The 22,211-nt window shown below is 34.7% G+C and overlaps 1 long non-coding RNA gene across 1 annotated transcript; it reads left to right on the forward strand.

Annotated features, from left to right (window-relative positions):
* Positions 1-925: 925 nt before the first annotated feature.
* LOC150104146 (uncharacterized) lies at positions 926-10,320 on the forward strand. The gene is made up of 3 exons (XR_016548648.1): positions 926-1,035; positions 6,891-6,963; positions 10,214-10,320. It is a non-coding gene; the product is annotated as an uncharacterized LOC150104146 (long non-coding RNA).
* The last annotated feature ends 11,891 nt before the right edge of the window (positions 10,321-22,211 follow it).

The following is a 22,211-nucleotide window of genomic DNA, read 5'->3' on the forward strand; positions in this document are numbered from 1 at the left end:
TTGCCATAAGGTGCTTTGACTTAATTAAATAAAATCTCAGGATGAGTGCCTGGAGTAGCACTACCATGAGTTGCTTCAGACTTGCACTACCATGAGTTGCTTCAGACTTGCACTACGTGCAGGCGCAAACTTGACTTACTTGTCTGTTTGCTCACTTGGGAAATAGGATTAAAAACCAAATTTATACCTTGAAATAACGGAAAGGTGAAAACAGGACGGAAAGATCAAAACGGTGAATGGATGTTGTAAGCGATTATATCCATCAAAATACTAACAACCAGCAACAGAGAATGACAGCAAACAGAACAACACGAAGAAAAGTTATTTGTAGGGAGTTCGCTATTTATATGGGGAAAACATCAAACACCCATGATATTGATTTAAGTATTATATAAATCTAGATATCTAGATATCTTCAGACCATTTATATATTGAAAACAACTATCGGTCTAGAAATGACTTATAATCCAATCTGCAATTTGCACGCACACACACACACACACACACACACACACACACACACACACACACACACACACACACACACACACACACACACACACACACACACACACACACACACACACACACACACACAGAGAGAGAGAGAGAGAGGGAGAGAGAGAGAGAGGTGAGGGTCAGAAAGTCAGATGTTTTGAAATTAATTGTAATAAATTTTATTTCAGACATCAGTTTAATCCCAAATATATCACTAAAGCAAAAGTTATTCGCAGACACCTGCAGTTTCGATTCTATATGATATTGCATCACCGATAACCTAAAACAACAACAAAAACCATATACATTTACGTCGACTAGAATGAAGTAATTAGGTTTTTCTGATTGGTTCATCAAATTTACTTTACACGAATATGGATATATATATAGACAAGTAGGTAAGCAAGAATTCATTCTTCTTCTTCAAGAAACTCAGAAGGGAGTCAGAGGGTAGGGAGGCTCTTAGACCTTAGTTCTTTTTTTTTTCCAGGTACTACTTCCTATCTTGTTTTGATGCGCTGAAAATAGAAAATGGAGGTGAGTTAAAAATCATTATATTTAAGACGATTGTTATGGGTTAGACTGGAATATAATGAAATATTTGATAGTCAGTTATACCAATTTTTTATATTGATTTGCATGTGTGAGATAAATCTGTACTTTTTTTAATATATATATATATATAATAATCAGCAATGCTTTTTGGTCAGCAGTTCAGCACAGGTTTTATTTCGTACTCTCTCTTTGTGTTTCTTCCTAGTGTGCGGGCGCGCGCACACACGCAAGTCCACGATTTCATGAGCTCCTTTGTAAGAAGTAGAGAGGATATCATAATCAACTAGAGTTAGTAGACAACAACAGAGGTTGTTGCCTTATCGATAGAAGGAGTACAAACTGCAACCTCTGTAGTCCTTTTCTGTAATAATGAGCTTTATAGTCTGTTAATCAACCTGATAATCATAGGAAGCTTGTATCACACAGCTAGGGAAACAAAAGACACACACACACACACACACACACACACACACACACACACACACACACACACACACACACACACACACACACACACACACACACACACACACACACACACACACACACACACACACACAGAGTATATATGGTCTGGAGTTGATACTCATTGAAGAGCATTGATGCATTGTCTTCTTTATATTTTTATGTTTGAATGGAAGAAATATAAAGCAGAAATATAAAGATTATAAAAAATCATGTCGAACTTATTCAAAAGTTAAAACGTCCAATAGTCTTTTGGCTGTCGTGAGACCTTCGCCATCGCTCATTTAATGTGATTTCTAGACGTATTCATAGATTAAAAAAAAAAAAAAAAAATGCTGACATCTTGTCTCCTTAACCCTAACTAGTATATTAATGTGTGAAATTTGCGACTTCCATGGTCGGATGTTCTGAGTTTCAGAGTTATAAATCCAAGTTAATGGGACACACAGTCCTCCATAACTGGGTAAAAAATGACTAACTCGAGATCCAGCTCAAATAACTAAAAAAAAAAAAAAAAAAATAGGAAGAGATATTTCTCGGTGAGCGGAGTCGAACATGTAACAGTTTAACAGTTTTGCTTCTCCTAGTTTAGCATCATTGAATTTGCAGTGCTTTGTTTTTAAAATAAAATGTTTTATTAAAAAGAGAAAACATTCACTTGGGTATAATTTCGTGCTCTTTAAACTTCTTTTAGAAGATTGCCTATACCATTGGTTCCAAACCGGTGGTACTTGTACCCCCCCCCGGGGGGGGACGTGCTGGGCCGTTCAGGGGTACACGAAAAATAATCAGTAATGGGGGAAAAACAAGTCAAGTAAACAAAATGTAAAACGTTAGTTATGGAACAATACATGTCAGTATTTAAAAACAGCTAATTTAAAAAGAAGAGGTACAATTTATAGAAATGGGTTTAAAAGGGGTACACAAGTGGAAAAAGGTTGGGAACCACTGGCCTAAACATTCAGTTAGTAGTATAGACGCTTGACACCTTGCAATTCCTTGAACTGTAACGTTCATAATTGTTTTTATATTGAACGAAAACATCTGAGCACGTGTACTTTCTTATATTGCTCCATTCTTATCATTATTGCCGTGATAGGATGTAAATACACTCTTTAATAGCATATCTACTCTATTTAACTTCTGAAGAAATCGCTTTTCTAATAAAATCGTTTTTGTAATAAAACGTATTAAAAATTATCTATATAATTACTGCTAATATGGCAGTTGCTTCGTTAGTGCGATATAATCTGCAGTATAAGCTGTCTTATTATGGCACTAATTAAATGTTACTGACCCGTAAGGAGGGAGCCTAATTAGAATCCAATAACACTTAGGATTGCAGAGAGCTAGTGAGTCCAAACTTTGTACAATAAAATACAGGTACTTTAAATGCGTCAACAAATACCGATGTTTTTAGTTAAACAAGTTAGATGCGTATCTTGGCCTGTTCTTGTAGTGAAGTCACATTTCATTTGTACTCTTTACCTTTACAAATCCTAGAATAATGAAATCTGTGTATAAAACTGATCTAGAAGGCTGCCAAAAAAAGTGTGTATGTGTGCGCGCGCGCGCGCACACACACACACACACACACACACACACACACACACACACACACACACACACACACACACACACACACACACACACATCCTGCTACCTCCATACGAGACAAACTATTTACCAGAAAAACGATCGTTATAAAAGTTCTTCACATTTCTAATGTGATTCGTTTTATAGTCAAAAGGTACACCATCGTTTGTGAATTGAAGAGTTCGTAAATTGCCTTTTCATTATATTAGTATCTTTTTATCGCCAAAGAATTCTTTTTAGGCTTTTTTGACTATGTGGTGTTCATATATGATGAGAATAACTCGTGTTTTAAATTTCTGATTACAAATATCATCGAAGTGTAATCGTGAGAATGATGCGGCGCATTCCCTTTTAGCTAAAAATGACTGAAGTCGAATCCCGTTAAAGGTGATAGGAACCTTTATAAGAGCTTTTCAACCGAAGGTGAGTTATTCTATCTCATACGTAAGTGAAAGGGTTTTTTTCCTATCAGAAACTTTGGTTTTAATCTCGAAAACAGCCGGAGAATACACACTGTTGATAGACATACCCAATTAATGTCCTTAGCTGCTTCAGCCATAAGTTTTAATAAAACCAAACCAGATTTTTGTGGAAGACCAATCTGTTTGAAATAAAGCCGTTAGATGATCATGTTAGATGTTAAGTGGAAAAGAGGATGGATACCTTCAAGTTAGTTAAGGGATTCTACCAAATTCACACAGAAGGATTATAAAAAGAGTGGACGCTAAGATGGGGGAAGAATGAGAGGCAATCCCTGGAAGTTGTATAAAGATGTGGTGAAGATAGGTGTGAGGAGTAGGTTTTTAAAGTTGTTGATGAATGGAATGCATTCATTCACCAACAACTGTAGACTCATTCACCAAAATTTGTTGTGAATGTAGGGAGTATAAATAACTTCAAAGTTCATTATGGTAGGGATGTTGCTGGCTGAGTGGGCCTCTCACGATGAGTCTGTTGACTTCGTGCGGTTACCCAAATAATAACAAAATAATAAAATTATCATCATCAGTTTTCTTATATGTACCCTCAAGGGGTGTTCATTTTACTATAACAGGACTACATGATTAAGTCTGCATTATTATTAATCTCCTATCAACAATTTTCCATAAAATTAGTCGATTACTTGTCAGTACTGCAATATTGCATATCTATCTAACATTAAGTTCTTCGCAGGGAATCAATCCACTGAGAATTTGGTCTTTCTCTGAATCTCTTTCCTTCCATCTTGGCATCAAATCCTGTTTTCGTAATCTTTTCTCTCCTATTCCGTTCAATTGCCCACACGATCTTAGATCACCTCTGCTCACACATCCTTGAATGTTTATAATGTCAAGTTTCTTTCTGATATCTTCATTTTTAATATGATTCTGCCACTGATGCCATTGGTTCAGGCCTCTAATTTTTCTCAGATCTGTAATATCCGTGGTCTCCAACAACTCTCAGAGCCATTACTTAAAACTGGTTTAAACATTCTTGGATACTGCTAGTTTGGTGTACTGGCTAATTTCTCTCTTATACTGTACATTTATTCTGTTGTCTATTTTCAAATTTAATTTGCCATCCTCACTAAAAGCTGTGCCCAAATAGCTGAAAAATATTATTTGCTCTCCATTGAGAATGCAGTGAAAAAAAAAGCAATAAAAAAACCTATTGTCATAGTTTTGGTTTTTATTGATAATTTTCATGCCAAATTTATTACAGTTCTTATGCTTTCTAATCAGAGAATGTCCTAAACACCTGATGTGTTTAGGAGTACTTCATCTGCATAAAGCGGAGGGCTGTTTGATATATCCAATTTCAATATCACGTGAAATGTCACTTTCTTTCATAATGCGATTCATGTAGATGAAGAATAAGAGTTGTGATATGCATCCTTGTCTTATCCCTGACTTACATCAAACGATCATCTTCCTATTTCTTTTAATTTTAACTGCTAATTTACAACATAAATATAGACTATATATTGCTCTGTATAATGCTCCATTTACCCCATATAATTGTAGTGTTTTGAAAAGCTTTCCTCTAGACACCTTGTCATATTCCCATGATTTCTCTATTATTTGTCGTAAAGTGAGCATCTGATCTTGACAAACTTTATTTGGCCTGAACTCAGCTTGTTCTTCTCCAACTTTCTCTTCCACAATTTTTCTCAGACTCTTTTCGAGTATGTTTTCATAAATCTTATCTGAGATACTTAGTATTCCTCTGTAATTCTTACATTCAGCTTTTTTTTTGCCTTTCTTTATAGATGTTAACTATAAGCTCCACTCCAATAATCTGTAATTCAATAGTCTGACCAGGCCTTCTGAATTATGCAGTAGCCACTGCAAAATATTTATGATCCATATTTTAGCATTCCTAGTTGAATATCACTACACGAGCTGCCTTTCCACAATTGAAGTGTTTGATTTCGTTTTCTACCTCAGGCGTCGTTTTTACTACTGCTATTGCATTTGAATTCCACTTCAGAATTTTCTAGTTCTATTGTTCTCTCACTGTTTGTTTGATTTAACAGTCCCTCAAAGAGTTTTGTGATTTATGCCAACAGAAATCACAATTTGTAGGCTAAAGTTCAAAATTGCCAACCCTTCTCCTTTCGTTCAGTACTCAGTGGATACTTACTAGCGGGACGTACCTCAAGGTGAGATTTAGACATTAGGTCAGAAGCTCCAGTCAGTTTTGGGCATTCGTTAAAGGTGATATGTAAGGCTCCTCGCAGCTATTCGGGTTTGACACTGAATCGACGCTGGTGATTTTAGAGCGATGGAATTTCATTTAAAAACTGTAATAAAGGACGATTTAAGGACTATTTGAACTTTGTGAATTTTAGGTAGCAGGACAATGAATCGGCTTATTATTATTTTTATTATTATTAATTTTACATGACATCTCCATATAGATGTCATGTAATATTGTCAAGTCTACACTTGACGGTCTACCGTCTGTATTATATAAAACAACTTTCATTCTTCGATTGGAGTAAAAAATGTATTGATTAAACTGATTAAATTACGTTTTATGCATCTTTTCTATTTTTACATTTAGTAAAATTGGTATATACGAAATTTGTTTAATCTTATATTAATAAATTATCTCTTTTGACTTTCATCCCTATCTAACGCTTTAAGACTGAGTGAACAGTCTCCACCCATAGCCAATGAGAGATAGCTGATCCAAGACTGTCACTAATTATAAGCGGTATCCGATGAAGAAACTACTGATAAGTGTCGCCATCTCGTAGTTCTTAGCACAATAGGTTATTATAATGCTATAATGTGTGATCTAGTTGATTTTGGGGGGTTTACGTGAGGTAAAATCCGAATTTCTGGGGGAAAAACCGTACTTGTCAGTTCCAGGGATCTGCTAACTTGGAAACATGCCAAAGAAATGTTTAGAAAAAGTTCATCTATATACCTATATAGATATATCCGTTCATGAAATCCAATTTACATGTATAGAATCAAACGAGTCAGTATGAAAGCACGATGATCAGATCGGGACAATGGCAAAATAATTTCTCTATCTTTAGAGAATTTTTTTCTATTGAAGATCGCTATGTGTGAAATGAGTGATTCATACATTTTAACAATTTTTATATACTTTGGTGAATTTTACAAAATTAGAGCAGCACATTTTTTATCTATGGGCTAAATATGGTTTAATAAAATCCAAAGATAATTAAAATTTTCAGCAGAATATCTTTGAAAAGGCAGTGTGTTTCTTAATGATGCTTTTACTTTTGTTTTTAAATTTTAATATATACAATTCCATTTCAGGTTGTGGAGAGGAACTGGAAGAAGAGACGCAAGCACCGCTCTGCGATGAGTACAGGCTTTAATACTGTACTCTGTAAGTATGGATATCACTATATTTCTTTCAGTGTTTATAAAATGTTTATATTTCTCTTAATGCGAAGACTTTTTTTTTTATTCACAGAAGAAGCAATTACAGTACATCTAAATTGTTCCCTGTTTATTTAGCACGATAACAAATGACATAGACATGGTTTGGGGATCATCTTAAAATGTCATTTTTTTTTTTTTTGAAAAAACAACAACAAAACTAAATAACAATAAGAGTTGCCATAAATTCTTAGAAAAGTTTTTTTGTAACTTCGGCGAATTCTAGAATTATTGGCGTTAAAGCAATCAGGTTTTGGTTGTATTCATATTTCCTTATTTTGATGATTTTTAAGTAATATAAATTACGATAAGTTGTCATATTTCTAATCTAAAAATTCAAATGAAATTTATCTTAGAAAATGCTTTATATTTTATTACCCCCTCATATTGCAGTGGCACACTTGCCCAAATCTGTCATCTCTCTCTCTCTGAAGTGTAATATCTCATACTGACAACCTGTTAGTTTCTTACTGATAATAGGACTATCTATTTTGGAGTTATGGTCTAAAGAAACGGAAGCTATCTGGTTAGTGTCATGTCTATTAAACGCATGCGTTCTTGTGGTCGGTTTGTCTTATTATTGGATGAATAGTCAGAGCTTCTAAGATGAAAAACCTCGACTTCCTTATAAGACATTCAGTTGAAAAGCAGGTTTAAAGGTTCATCACATCCTATACGGGATTCAAATCCAAACCTTTCCAACCAAAAGGCATCATTGCTACAAGCTACGGAAGTTCGGTGCTAGTAATTTACTTTACAAGTCGAAAACAACATCTTAAATCTCGTGCACTCTTTTGGATTCATGAATGGAATTAATTCTACAACTGAAATCCCTCAAATTCATCGTATATCAATACATCAACGTTGCGATCTATCCACAAATTTACTTTCTGCAAAATTGATGTTATTTTAAAGAAAATAAGGCCTCAAGGAGAGCCTGTGTTACTCAGTGGATGTGGCGTTTGCACACCACGGGACTTGACCGCACGAAGGAAGACTTGGGTTCAAATCCTAGTCAGCGATTAGATTTGAATTAGAGGAAATTTTCTAAGCCTTTTTTCGACCGGTTTCCCAGTTAGTCGATCTCTGGCATGGTCAAGCAGGTTTTTTCTCCCCAAAACTGGATTTTTCATCCCGTAAACTCAAGAAAATCGACCGCAGAACTCACACTTTCAGATATTAAATATATTGTGTTAGGGTTAGGGACCACGAGATGGCGGCACTTGTTGAGCCGTCACTTCACTGCATGCTGCTTAATTAGTGATAGCCTTGGGCCAGCTATCTTTGATTGGGTACCAGTGGAGATTGAACTGCCCATTCAGTCTCCAAAAGTTAGGGCTAAAACGGAATGGCCTACTCCCTATACGGGAACAAAAAGCGTTAGCTAATTTTTTTTTATATATATATTTTTTATAAGCTTTAAGGAAAAATAGCAAATTAGCGAATAGATAAACTGGATAAAACCATTTTGTAGACACATTAGATACTAGATAGTTTAATTATGATGCTTTATAATAGAATTCGATTATGACAAATATTCAAGATACATGCAAATTTATGCCATTATAATCGAGTAGTGTGAACTTTTAAAAAATGACAGAGCAGATTATAAAACTACATTAAAATAGCATTAAAATACGAAATGCTACAAGCTGGATCTTTCAGCACATATTTTATATGATTTACATATATATTAAATTTCTCAAAAAGAATGTGAACGGTGTTATATAATTATATACCTAATGTTTAATTACTATTATTAAATTTAATAATGGTTTCATTTAATATAATTAACTTAATATATTTGGCCAGTAATTTTTTCCTTTCAAGGACCACCACTGATGTGCATTAAAAAGTTAGTTTTTCTTGTTAGGGAAGCTAATTTTCCATTTCTCCTACACTGCATAGCTGTCACTGCCGTGTTGCTTCCTCTCTCTCTCTCTCTCTCTCTCTCGATGCCACATCGGTTCCTTATTAATTTAATGATATCATAAAAAATAAAAATATGTATATAACAAATCAGCTAACTCCTTTTTTCGCCTACTTCCTATTCGGGAATAGGAAGTAGGAGAAGTAGTTTTAGCTGCATGTAACTTTTGGAGACTGAGTGGGCAATTCAATTTCCACTGGTAGCCAATCAGAGATAGCTGACCCAAGGCTATCACTAAGTTAATCGTCACGCAGTGAAGAAAGGGTTATTAAGTGACACCATCTCATGATACCTAATACCATAACACAATATTTTGAATGTCTGAAAATAGTGTGGGTTCTACAGTCGATTTTCTTGAGTTTACGGGACAAAAAACTTGAGTTTCTGGAAGAAAAAAAACACTTGCCAAAATCGACTAACTCGGAAACCAGTTGAACAATGCGTCACGAGTTCGACTGGAATCGAACTCGTAACGCTCTTCCTTCGGGCCGTTGAACCCCGAGGGGTGTACTTTATTACCTCTCCTGCCAGACAAGATTATTCTTATTGAACTCTGTTTTTATCACATAAAGTGACAAAAACAGAGCTTTTTATCTTTTCGTTTGAGTCTTTCCATGGCAACTTATCTTGGGAAATTTAATTCACTAGTTTCCCCCACTGCTTTCTTCATTGCAGTATTTTTACCAAGTTGTCATTAATTCCTGACACTGCTCAAGATAATCTTCTTCACAACCAACTCAAATAGAGTTCCACTTATCAGTACTGACGGTTACTCGTATCTTCCATCAAAGATATTTATCAACTTCCCAATCCAGATCCAAGTTTTACAAGCCCAGGGTCACCTCATGGGGACATGGTTTTTTACTAGTCGTGGAAGTTCTTGGTAAGGGAAAGACTGAGCCTCAGTTCTGAGATCTTATAAGGCATTTCAGTGTGACTTTATGAGGTCTTAGAAGAGAGATAGAGAAAGGTGGCATTATGTTTGCTAGAGATATATAGATATATGATGTAGAAGTAATGCATTTGTACCAGGTGCTACCGCTATAGAAATTCTTATCGCTATAAATGTATAGACCATGAAATGTCATTCTTCTTGTTATTATTATTATACACATTTTATTCAATAACAGAAAAGAAATATTGGTAATATATTAATCTAATAACCAGTCTCTCTATTATGTCATTTTATGTTGCGGTTTTAAATTATTAATAGCATTTCACATTAATATTTGGAGCATATCTAATTGAACTTTTTTTTTTATTTCAGGAACGTCTGTGCTGAGCAGAAAAAAGTTGCATAGATCTATTGTTGGTTAATGGATTTTGGATTTGGTCTCCTTGCAACTCATGAAATAAAATTTTTCAACTTGCTGATTTTGTGTGTTTTATTCATACATCTATTAGGCTTAAGTCACCTAAATATTTATAGAAAACACAGCAGTTAAGGCAATAATAAAGTCATTTAAGTGACAACATACAACAAATAAACTTATTTATTTATCTTTACATTTCTTCCAGAGCCTGTGTAGCTCAGTGGATGTGGCGTTTCACACCACCGCGCTTGGCCGCACGAAGGAAGGCTTGGTTTCGAGTCTAGTCGGCGACTAGAGGAAATTTTTCTAAGCCTTTTTTCGACCGGTTCCCGAGATAGTCGATCTCTGGCACGGGCAAGCAGGTTTTTCCTCCCGAAACTCGGGTTTTTCGTCCTGTAAACTCAAGAAAATCGACCGTAGAACCCACATTATTTCAGACATTAAATATATTGTGTTAGGGCTAGGGACCACGAGATGGCAGCAGATTTGAGCCGTCTCTCCTCACTGCGTACCGCTTAATTAGTGATAGCCTTGGGCCATCTGTCTCTGATTGGGTACCAGTGGAGATTGAACTGCCCACTCAGTCTCCAAAAGTTAGATAGGGCTAAATGGCCTCGCCTACTCCCGTATACGGGAATAAAAAGGCGTTAGCTGATTTTTTTTTTTTTTTTTACATTTCTTCCATACCAGAAATGTATAAAACCTAATAAGGTTTTTCAGGATAATCGAAAAAGAAGTTTTGTTCTTGACCACTTAGATTAACTAATTTAGTGTCATTAAATGTGTAACGTCAAAGTGGGCCAAAATCACAACCTGTGAAAGAAAGAGGAAGAAAAAAATTGTTCATCGTGATGTAAGAAACGGTCATAAATATTTACATTTTCATGAGTTACTCATGAATTATTTGCTACAGAACACCGTTAACAGGTTATAAACTATCTCTAGTATTCAAATGTTTTATGTGATCTATGATTTAAAATCGATGGCTGTTATATATTATGTCAATGGATATCGCTATTTTCTTTTTAAAAAAACAAACAAAAAATCATCTTCTCTCTAGGGATAAAACCGCCTCGCATACCCCCCATATGGGAATAAAAAGCATTGAGACGGTCCCTACAGTATTTTATTTCCCAAAGAGAGTGGGCAAAGCTTCTTTAGCCCCAATTAATTTTTTTAGAGAGAAGGCAACCAGTCTCCATCCATCAGCTTTCTGTGATAGTTAAGCGCAGCTATCAATGAATCAAAGATTATCAAGAGAGAGAGAGAGAGAGAGAAAGGGCTTACAAGATGAAGGTGAGTAAACCGGTCTCATACGGAAAAAGCAAGGAATATTACTTCAGAATTCTGGGTGTTTTTAACCCTCATTACCCACACTGCAGCAGACATAGAAGACAATAGGAATAAGGGATGGTCATCCTTTATATCAGATTTGGTTTTCATTGTCGTCATGGTATAATGGACCTGTGTGTAAGTGCAAGCAATGGTGATGATAAGATAAAAAACTAATTTGTGTGTGTGTGTGTGTGAGAGAGAGAGAGAGAGAGAGAGAGAGAGAGAGAGAGAGAGAGAGAGCAGATTAATTTTTATAATCAAAAAATCATTTACATTGGACTACTTTAACTATAATCATATAGTATATTAAACATGACTATAATATTCAAAGATAACTAACCAAAAGTGCATACCTTGGGAAAATGAAAATCAATGGAAATTAATTAGCGAAAAACCGAAAATAATTACTTCTAAAAAGGAGATATCTTAAAATAAGTTTCAATTTTTTTTTAATCTATTTCCAGTTACGAAATAAGCCACTTGACCCACTCATGTGCTCAGGTACGAATGTACCTGAGCACACGAGTGGGTCAAGGATGTTTTTTTCTCTATTTTTTTTATTCAATATATATATATATATATATATATATATATATATATATATATATGACTATAATATTATAATATTATAATATATAATATTATATATTTATTAATTGACAAATTTGTCAATTAATAAATTAAATTCTAATTCTTGTAATCAGAATTTTCAATAAACATCAGTGACAAATTTGATAGTCAATCTTGCCCCAATGAATTTCTTAAATAATTCTTGACACTCTTAAGGACGGAAAAAGATCTTTCTGCAGAAGCATTATAAATAGGCATTGTTAAATTTTTTTTTTAGTATTGTTTCTGCATTTGGAAAAGTTGATTGCAATCCGTTAATGATTGTTTTGTACATTTGAAATGGACATGTGATTTTTTCTTCTTTTATGTATTTTAAGAAATGATGTACTTCGTCATTGAAATAGCTAATTTCAATATCATTCTTATATATATTTCCCAATTTAGAAATGCAATCGTTTAAGTTGTCTTTACTCACATCGTGATCAAAAAATAATTGAAAATGACTTAACACATCAGGATACATATTAATTTTGGTGGAAATTTTGGTACTCAATCTATCACAAATCATATTATGAGTTTCTACGATGAACAATTCGCGACCTGTTAGAATTATCTCGTTCGTGTTATTTGATGCTGTATTTAATTCATCAAAATGCCTTTTTTGTTTCTTTATCAGGTTTATTTCATAATTTGTTTCATCACTTAGTAGATTTGCTTGTCGTTCCATGGTTTCAAAATCATTTCGTACATCCATTATAAAATTATGCAAAGATTTTAAAAGTTTTATACAGTGCAACAAATGTGTTTGAACTTCTTGAAGCGAAAGATTTGTGTTATTTATTCTTTGCAATAATCTAGCCCATAATATTGTTAACACTGCAATGTCGTATTTATCGAAATATTTTGACAATGTTTTGGCTTGAAATCTATTATCTGGTTTTTTCAAGTTCATTTTTGCCTATTTTAATAAGAACAGTTTTAATATGTTTATAATTTAATCGCAAAGCAGATACGGCATTAGCTCGTGATGATCATCTTGTGTCGCTGATTCTTTTAATATGTTTGAAATTTGTATTGGCAAAACTGTCTGTGAGTAAATTCCATCGTTGAGTAGATTTAGAAAAAAAATTATATACGTTCTGTACGAAATCGAAATATAAACAGCCGTTGAACAAGCTTCTGCAGCAGAGTTTCCAATAATGTTAAGTGTGTGAGTGTAACAGGGAATAAAAATTGCAAATTCGTTCAACATCTTAATTCTTGCTTGTAGACCATTATATTTGCTAGCCATATTTGCCGCATCGTCGTATGTTTGGCCACGACAATTTTTTATATCTAAAGATAGAGCATTTAAATTGTTAAAAACGAGTTCCTCTAAATTTTTTGCGTAATGGTTATTTAATTCCAGAAAACCAAAAAACCGTTCCAGCACATCTTCTTTACTATTTACATATCTCAATATAAAAGTTAACTGGTCTATATCAGTGCTTCCCAAACTTCTGGATGTCAGGGCTCCCTTTGCAAAAATTAAAATATTTCACGCTCCCCTCCCTCGAAAAAAATCGTAATAGAGAGATATATTATTATAATATTTATTGTATTTATATTCAATACAAAACATACACAGCGAATATTGCAAAAATCAAATGCATATATTACAATTTTTGCCTCTTACCGTTTGGTTCTGAAGACGATGCGGGCTATTCTAGTAAAATATGAAATACTGTCCTTTTTTTTTTTTTTTTGAGTCTGTTTCTGCTTCTTCTGATTGTTCGCGGGAATTTTTTTTAATTTGTTATCAGCCACTTATCCATCTCAGGGTTAAATTTTTTAACGTAGAATAGATCAAATAATATCACCACTTACCGATACTGGCACACCACAGACTGATTAAATGAAATTAGTGAATATTACCTGAATAAGGGAATCCCCATACCAGGAACATTTTTCTCTTTTGTGACTTTTCTCCCTTTAAGGTAATTAAGCTTAACGCGAAACAGACAGCAACGGCAGGTTATTAAAACGTGCAATATGATTGGCGCGGTATTAACAAAAGATCGCGCAACCGAAAGATAAAAGCATGGCTGACAATTGAGTTGAAATGCTAACTCTCTTCAACCGAATTCCATATGTGAAACTGCCATAACATTCATTATATATATATATATATATATATATATATATATATATTACTTAGTTTTAACACTTTTACGAATTTTAACACGTTCGGTTGAATTTTATTCCTGCCTTGGGAAATCGAACTCACTCCCATCTAATTAATAACAATCGTTTTTAGTTAGATACTGTGTTTGCACATGCAACATATGGTTTTGTTTCAGTCTATAGCATAGTTTCTGCATGAGGGGACATGTGATTCATTAATTGTGTGTTTTTATCCCAGTTGTCTCTAATTGCACTATTTGTTGAGAAATATATTACACAGACTCCTCATACCTTATTCACTGGCATAATAAAAGTACTTGTTTTTCTTGCCTCTGCAGTATAGTGGCTGTTAGGGAGGGCTTGTTGTTTACCACTGCAAGCAGTTACTATCTCCCCACATGAACTTGTTTAAGCTTTTTTTTATGTGTGAAGTATATGCGAAACTTTTATTGGTAACAGAAAACTAGCTCGGATGACAGTGATAATATAAAACGAGTTTTGATGTGTATATAAAGTCAATATCAACAGTCCCTGATTACTGATGAAAGGGCCAGGAAGATTTGGAGCTTCCCTGGAGAGCATTCGAAGTAAATACAATTAACCACTGCTTTGAAATGAAACATATGGATAAGCAATATTTACTAATATTCATTAAGCGCCGAAAATACGCAGGAAGCAAAGTTTGTGAACCAACACCAATGTGTGAATTTTTCCATTAAAATATAAAAAATAACAAAAAAGAAATAATAAATAATAAAAGTTAAATACGTTTCTTTTAAAATAAAAAATCTACTTAGTCTTAAAACATTTTAAATTTGTTTTCATTATTTCACGGCCCCCCCTCAACAAAACCTACGGCCCCCAAGGGGGCCGCGGTCCACAGTTTGGGAAGTGCTGATCTATATGGCTCACATCGGGTGTGGAATCGACGATCAATGAATAATTCAGAGCTTCTCTAACTTCCAAAATTAATTTCTCCTTAACTTCAGTCCCCATTAAAGCAATAACTTCATCACATATCGTATGAGATAAGTAATTAACCTTCCCGCTTCCGATATTATCATATCTTATTAAATGATTTCTAATAAACTCATCAAACTGTGATAAATATTCTATACAAGTTATAAAATTTCCTCTTTTGTTAACACCACCAACACTTTCATCTTCCCAATGCCCCCGAAATCCTAAACCCAAACTTGCTAACAACTTTACTGTGGCTACAATTCTTTTAAAACATCTCGCCAATATTTTTGTTCAATATTAATCTGATTAATCAAATGAGAATCAATACGTCCAGTTATCAACAATCTTTTTTTTTTAAATCAGCATTGAGGAAATATGTTCTTTAGAGCATTCATGTTCTTACCATGCGCGTTTAAGATTTTTCCAATCATTGTATCCTGTACTAAATTTAGTACTGGTAAAAAGTTTGCAAACATAGCAGTAAATCGTTTTGCTACTTTCTGAAAAAATAAGCCATTATATTCTTTTGTGCCATTTGCTTTTTCACAGTAAAAATGAACACTTGAAATATTTCTGTAGTACGTCTGATTTCTGTCATTCTATTCAACTTTTAAAGATGTTATGTCTCCGATATTGCACGGTTTATTATTTATAAAGTAATTTACCATTTTCTCCGATATTTTGCGCCCATAAAGCGATATCTTTTGGAAAATTATCGGAGTCTGGTTGTTTATGTTGCTCTGCATCAGCACCTCATACTTTTTCTTCTTTGGCATTTTCCTTGTCTTGCACATTGCGTTCAAGTTCAGCATTGTCGGTTGTTTCATCATATTTGGCACCTTCTTCCTTCGCAGAATTTTCTTCATTTCGTTCAGCGTTTTCTATTATGTTATCATTTTTTAGACTATCTTCTTCTTTTTCGTCTCGTTCATCACGTGTTGGTTGACGATCTTCGTTGTTCTGAAATTTAGATGAAGATGAAGTCAAAAAACCTCCAAGGAGTTTTTTTGAGAGAGCGATAATTTTCTTTTTCCTTTCGTCGTTTTCTTTTTTCTTCCCCGGACAAGTACGTTCGTTTCATGGCTAAAATATTAAATATGCATATATATATTCAAAACAATTATTTTATAAAAACAATTATTTTATAATTACAATTAGAACAACCGAACCACAACAAAGGATAAAGGATACTGAAGGTTACAAGAATTTCATTGGTTCCTTAACCGTTTATACCACCTTTATTTGAAGCGGTCGATTTGGAAAACAAAAATGAAAATAGAATTTATTTTATTATATAGTTACAATTAAACAACAGTACAGCAGTAGTTCCAAGAATTAACACAAAATTGAAACAAAACGGAATACTAGTTTTTCAAATTTTCACTAAAAAATATACATATAGTGCGTCCCGGGAACCCCTAGTCTTGAGGGGCTAGAGGCAGCCGCCTCCTCCGCCTGTGCCTAAATCCGCCACCGTTAGGGTTCGGTACCAAGAGATGGCAGACTTGTTTGCTAGCCTCTTCATCGGTGGCTGTTATAATTAATGATAGACATGGACCAGCTATCTCTAATTGGCCACCAGTGGAGACTGAACTGCCTACTCAGCTACGTAGGGTATAAAGGCCTCGCCTACTCCCTATAAGGGAATAAAAGGCGTTAGTAGATTTATTTTATTTTTTATTAAATAAAATAAATATAAACAACGATCCAATTGAATGTTGTCAACTCATGACAACATTCAATTGGAATGGTTGACACAATAACCAATCACAGCCTCTAGGTGCTGAGTGAGCTCAAAATTTGAGCCCACCTAGTCACGCCTTCTCAGCGGTTTAAAAATAATACAACACTAAGAATTTGACATGCTGCGCCCTCTTTACATCTTTTCGAATGGCTCCAAAGGTTTTCTATTTTGAAAATACACCCGGGCTATTAACGCGAATGTGAAGCTATTTACGCGGCGAAAAGCGCCTTCTTCATGAAGCACTAATACTTCATTATCCTCGTGAAGAGTACAATGGAACATTAGTACAGTATATTGTTCAATTTTAGGAATCGCTCGCGAAGTCTGCAAACAATTGGGTGAGTCTTTAACGGGAATAAATGCAAAAATATAATAATAATAATAATAATAATAATAATATATATATATATATATATATATATATATGTAATAAATTTTTTAACTTGGGGATATTGTATATTAGGATAACCAAGTTATTTTATAAACTTGGTTATTTTAACTCCTAATCCCAAGTATGCAAACAATTAAGTTTGCGCCTGAAACAAAGTTCAAGTCTAAAGATGGTACAACACCAGGGCAACTTGGTTATCCTAATATACAATATCCCCAAGTTAAAAAAATTATTACATCTATATCTCCTCCAGAGATTTTTATTAAAAATAAAAACACCTTGTTGCAACTTCTATAGGCAAAGTTGATAAGGCTCCGTATTACTATAACCTTGGTATTTAGGGTTTAGCTACTCACTGAGGAGACCTCAAAAAAGGTTGAAACAGGTCTAGGTAGTGACCCCGCCCATAATGCATTGCGGTATACATCTTCTAGTGAGATGTGCTTTACATTATGGGAAAATACTAAGAATAGTGATCAGATCTTTACCCACCTTTACAATGAGTTGCCTTGGTGTTGCACCATCTTTAGACTTGAACTTTGTTTCAGGCTAATCCCAAGTATGCAAACTTAATTGTTTGCATACTTGGGATTAGGAGTTAAAATAACCAAGTTTATAAAATAACTTGGTTATCCTAATATATATATACAGGGTGTTCGGGATAAATTTGACAGTTTCGTAAGGAAAAAGAAAATCTTCTTTGTATCTATTAAATTTAATGAATTGACAAAAAAACATTACAGGCAGAGTTAATTACAATACTATCAACAAGATTTACTCAAAATAACCACCATTAGCATCGATCACAGCTTCAATTCTGCTTCGGAACCTCGAACAAGCTGATGCTACAGTCTCCCTGGGAAGGGCCGCAAAAACTGTTTTAATTTTATCCATTAACTGGGCTTTTGTATTACTGGAAGTGCGATTGGTGTCTTTTTCAACTGCGCCCCATACAAAATAATCCATGGGGTTAAGGTCTGGGCAGTTTGGAGGCCAAACATTTGGACTGGTGAAGTCGTAGAAATTTTCAGACAACCATTTTTGACTTTTCCCAGAGGTGTGGCAAGGGGCCGAATCCTGCTGCCATACATACGGCCTACCATTGGCTACCCTTGTTATCCAGGGCTTGACTACAGTTAGCAACTCCACGAACAAAGCCCGAATTCCAATGCCAGGGTTCTTCAATACCTGTTCCTGCAGATTTGCGAGGAATTCTGCTGTACGAACGCAATCAGATCGTCTGCTAGGGATCTTTCTTCTTGCTACATCCTCGTAGTCACCATTGCAAGTCTCTAGTTCATGCCTGATTGTTTTTACTGTATTCAGGAAGCATTGGGCAGCAGTCGTAATATCCTTATTTTGATGGCGGGCACGAATCATCATGATACAAGTTATTCTCTTCCATGATTCAGGTGGGTTCCAGCTATCCATCCTTTCTGACATCTTGTATATGAATGAAGAAGGGTCCAAACTTTTAAATGAAGAGAAGTGTGTGTTAATACATGTAACTTACGGAAAAATATAATTAATTATAAATATGTCAAATTTATCCCGAACACCCTGTATATGTGTGTGTGTGTGTGTGTGTGTGTGTGTGTGTGTGTGTGTGTTAATATGTTCATTGCCAAACACGCGATATCACGCGATGCGAGTCCTCACCAAACGGCCGATCACGCGTTATCGCGTGGACGTCGTTAACTAAATAAAAAATAATAAAAAGTTGTCCACCACACGAAATTCCAATTTTCAGCTTGGCAATGAACGATATCGCGCGATCACGCGACGCGAGTTCTCACTAAACGGCCGATCACGCGTTATCGCGTGGACGTCGCTAACTAAATAAAAAAATTAAAAAAATTTGGCCACCACACGAAATTCCAATTTTCAGCTTGGCAATCAAGAAATTTTATATACCTGGTTTTAATCCTTTTTTTTCCCAAGTAAAATTTCTTGGTATCTTTAACGAACTGTACACACAAGGTAAAAAAACTTCCTACATATGTTTGCTTACTTGGGAAGAAGGATTAAAACCAAGTTTATAAAATTTTTTGGTATGGTATTTTTAACATGTATATATATATATGTGTGTGTGTGTGTGTGTGTGTGGTCTTGAGCTTCTACTCAGTTGTTATGGTACATTTTAAAAGTAGATATTTAATGACTTTAAACCGAGATAAAATATTAAGTTTTAATGAAAATGATACAACTAGTTTCAGCCTTTTACAGCCTTCATCAGGTATCCACTAAAGGTAGAACACAATAACAAAAATCGAAGTTACAAAAAACTGAGAATTACAGGCAAAAATGCAATACATAATTGACATAAAAAAATGTATTTTTTAAGCTGTTCTATCCAACGCGCCATTGTTTGTTGTGTGAGTGCTTGTAAGTTCTCGTGAACTCCAGTATTGAACAACTGCAGCATGGCTCAGGGATGTTGCAACTTAAATTGCTGTTCAAATGTTCAGGATTAAAGAGGATTTCCCTGGATTCCACAATTTTCCTTTCAAATTCATCGCTGCAGCGAAAAATGTTTTCGAATTTATCCCAGCAAACTGAGTGACTTTGTAGATCATCATGAGAATTGTTTGAGAAAAGAACATGATTAGATAGCGCAGATGCATGTGATCTTTTATAGGATATGTCTCGCTTATGTTCTTCTATACGTAGTTCAATAGATTTGTTAGGCTGTCCAAAATAAGGAATATTACAATCGCACCATAATTTATATACACCTGGATATTTTAAGTTGTGATGAATAGGCTTCGGATGGCTTATAAGAGAACGGATTTTAGGAAGTGTAGTGAAAGACGTCCCGATGTTGTATTTTTTAAGGACTTTAGCCAATTTATTGGAGACTAAACTAATGTATGGGATGGAGATGCTACCTTTAAAATTAGTAGTTTCTGTAGTATACTGCCTAGAGGATCCAGAAGAAATTTCTTAACCGTTTTTTCAGAATATCCATTTTGTTTAAAGATAAGAGAAAGGTGATTAATTTCTTTTTGGAGCTCATCTGGTTCATTTAAAAGAGAGCTTGCTCTGTGTCCTAAGGTAGAAATAGTTCTGTGCTTTTGTGGTGGAAAGTGATGAGATTGACACTGTAGATATCTATTACTATGAGTGGGTTTTCTGTATATAGAGATTTTAAATCTATCAGGGCATCGTGTAAGAATTACATCCAGGAACAGAAGGCAGTTATTTCGTTCTAGTTCGGCAGTGAATTTTATATTAGAATGCTGGTTTGTTAAGACTGTCAATTTTTTTAAAACTTTTTTAAAACTTACTTAAAACTTAGTATTTCATAGGCTCCCACTGACGAGATCTCAATAAAGGTCGAAACCGATCTGGGTAGTGGCCTCTTGCCTTTAATACATAGCATCACACATCTCCTCCAGGAGATATGCTTTGCATTAAGGGTAAATATTAAGAATAGTGATCAGAGCTTATTCTACCTTTACCACGAGTTGCCTTGATTTGCACTACGTGCAAGGTCAGCTAGACTTGCACACTTGCAGGCGCAAACTTGACTGACTTGTCTGTTTGCTTACTTGGGAAATAGAGTAAATAATCAGGTTTATATTTAAAATTACTTAGTATCTTTAACGTATATTATACCCAAGGTAAAAAACTGTCTACATCTATCTCTCATCCTGAGATTTTTATTTAATAAGGTCAAAGCACTTTATGGTAACTTGTTTTGGTAAAATACTTATAAGCTCTGTATTACTTAAAACTAAGTATTTCTTAGCCTGGCTCCCCTGACGAGACCTCAATAAAGGTCGAAACCGGTCTGGGTAGTGGCCCCTTGCCTTTAATACATAGCATCATACATCTCCTCCAGGAGATGTGCTTTGTATTAAGGGTAAATATTAAGAATAGTGATTAGAGTTTATTCTACCTTTACCACGAGTTGCCTTGACTTGTACTGCGTGCAGGGTCAAGACTTGCAGGCGCAAAGTTGACTGACGTCTGTTTGCTTACTTGGGAAATGGAGTAAATAACCAGGTTTATATTTAAAATAACTTGGTATCTACCAAGTAATTTTATAAATTTGGTTTTTTACTCCTTCTCCCACGTAAGCAAAACAGTTAAGTTTGCGCCTGAACGTAGTTCAAGTCTAAAGGTAGTGCAACTCGTTGTAAAGGTGGCTAAAGTTCTGATCACTATTCTTAGTATTTCGCATAATGTAAAACACATCTCACTAAGAGATTATGGGAAATACTAAGAATAGTGATCACAACTTTATCCACCTTTACAACGAGTTTCCCTGGTTGCACTACCTTTAGACTTGAACTACGTTGAGGCGCAAACTTAACTGATTTGCTTACTTGGGAGAAGGAGTAAAAAACCAAATTTATAAAATTACTTGGTATCCTTAATATATATTATCCCCGAGGTAAAAAACTTTTCATATATATATATATATATATATTCAAAAAACTTTAATGACTGTTACCGAGAGATAAAAGGTTGACATGGTATATTTAAAATGATACTACTAGTTAACAAGTTTCGTTGAATAGATCAACATCTTCAGGTATCACAATCAAAGAAATATATATAGAATTACAGTGACTTAAAATTTTAATAACAGAATAAGTACATAAAGACAGTAGCCTGTTTGAAAACAAAATGCGAGCTCTTTAGTTCCAAACAAACGTATACTACGCGCTGTCGCGAGTGCGCCAATACTGAACAGAGGCAACGTGTGCATCAGAGAGATTGAAACTTAGGCTGTTGTTGATATGAGAAGAATCTAGAGAAAGTTCTCTAGATTCGACAA

This window comes from Typopeltis vanoorti, chromosome 8, assembly GCF_054136105.1.
Source record: "Typopeltis vanoorti isolate ZY-2024b chromosome 8, IOZ_Tvanoo_1.0, whole genome shotgun sequence".
Lineage (NCBI taxonomy): Eukaryota > Metazoa > Arthropoda > Arachnida > Uropygi > Thelyphonidae > Typopeltis > Typopeltis vanoorti.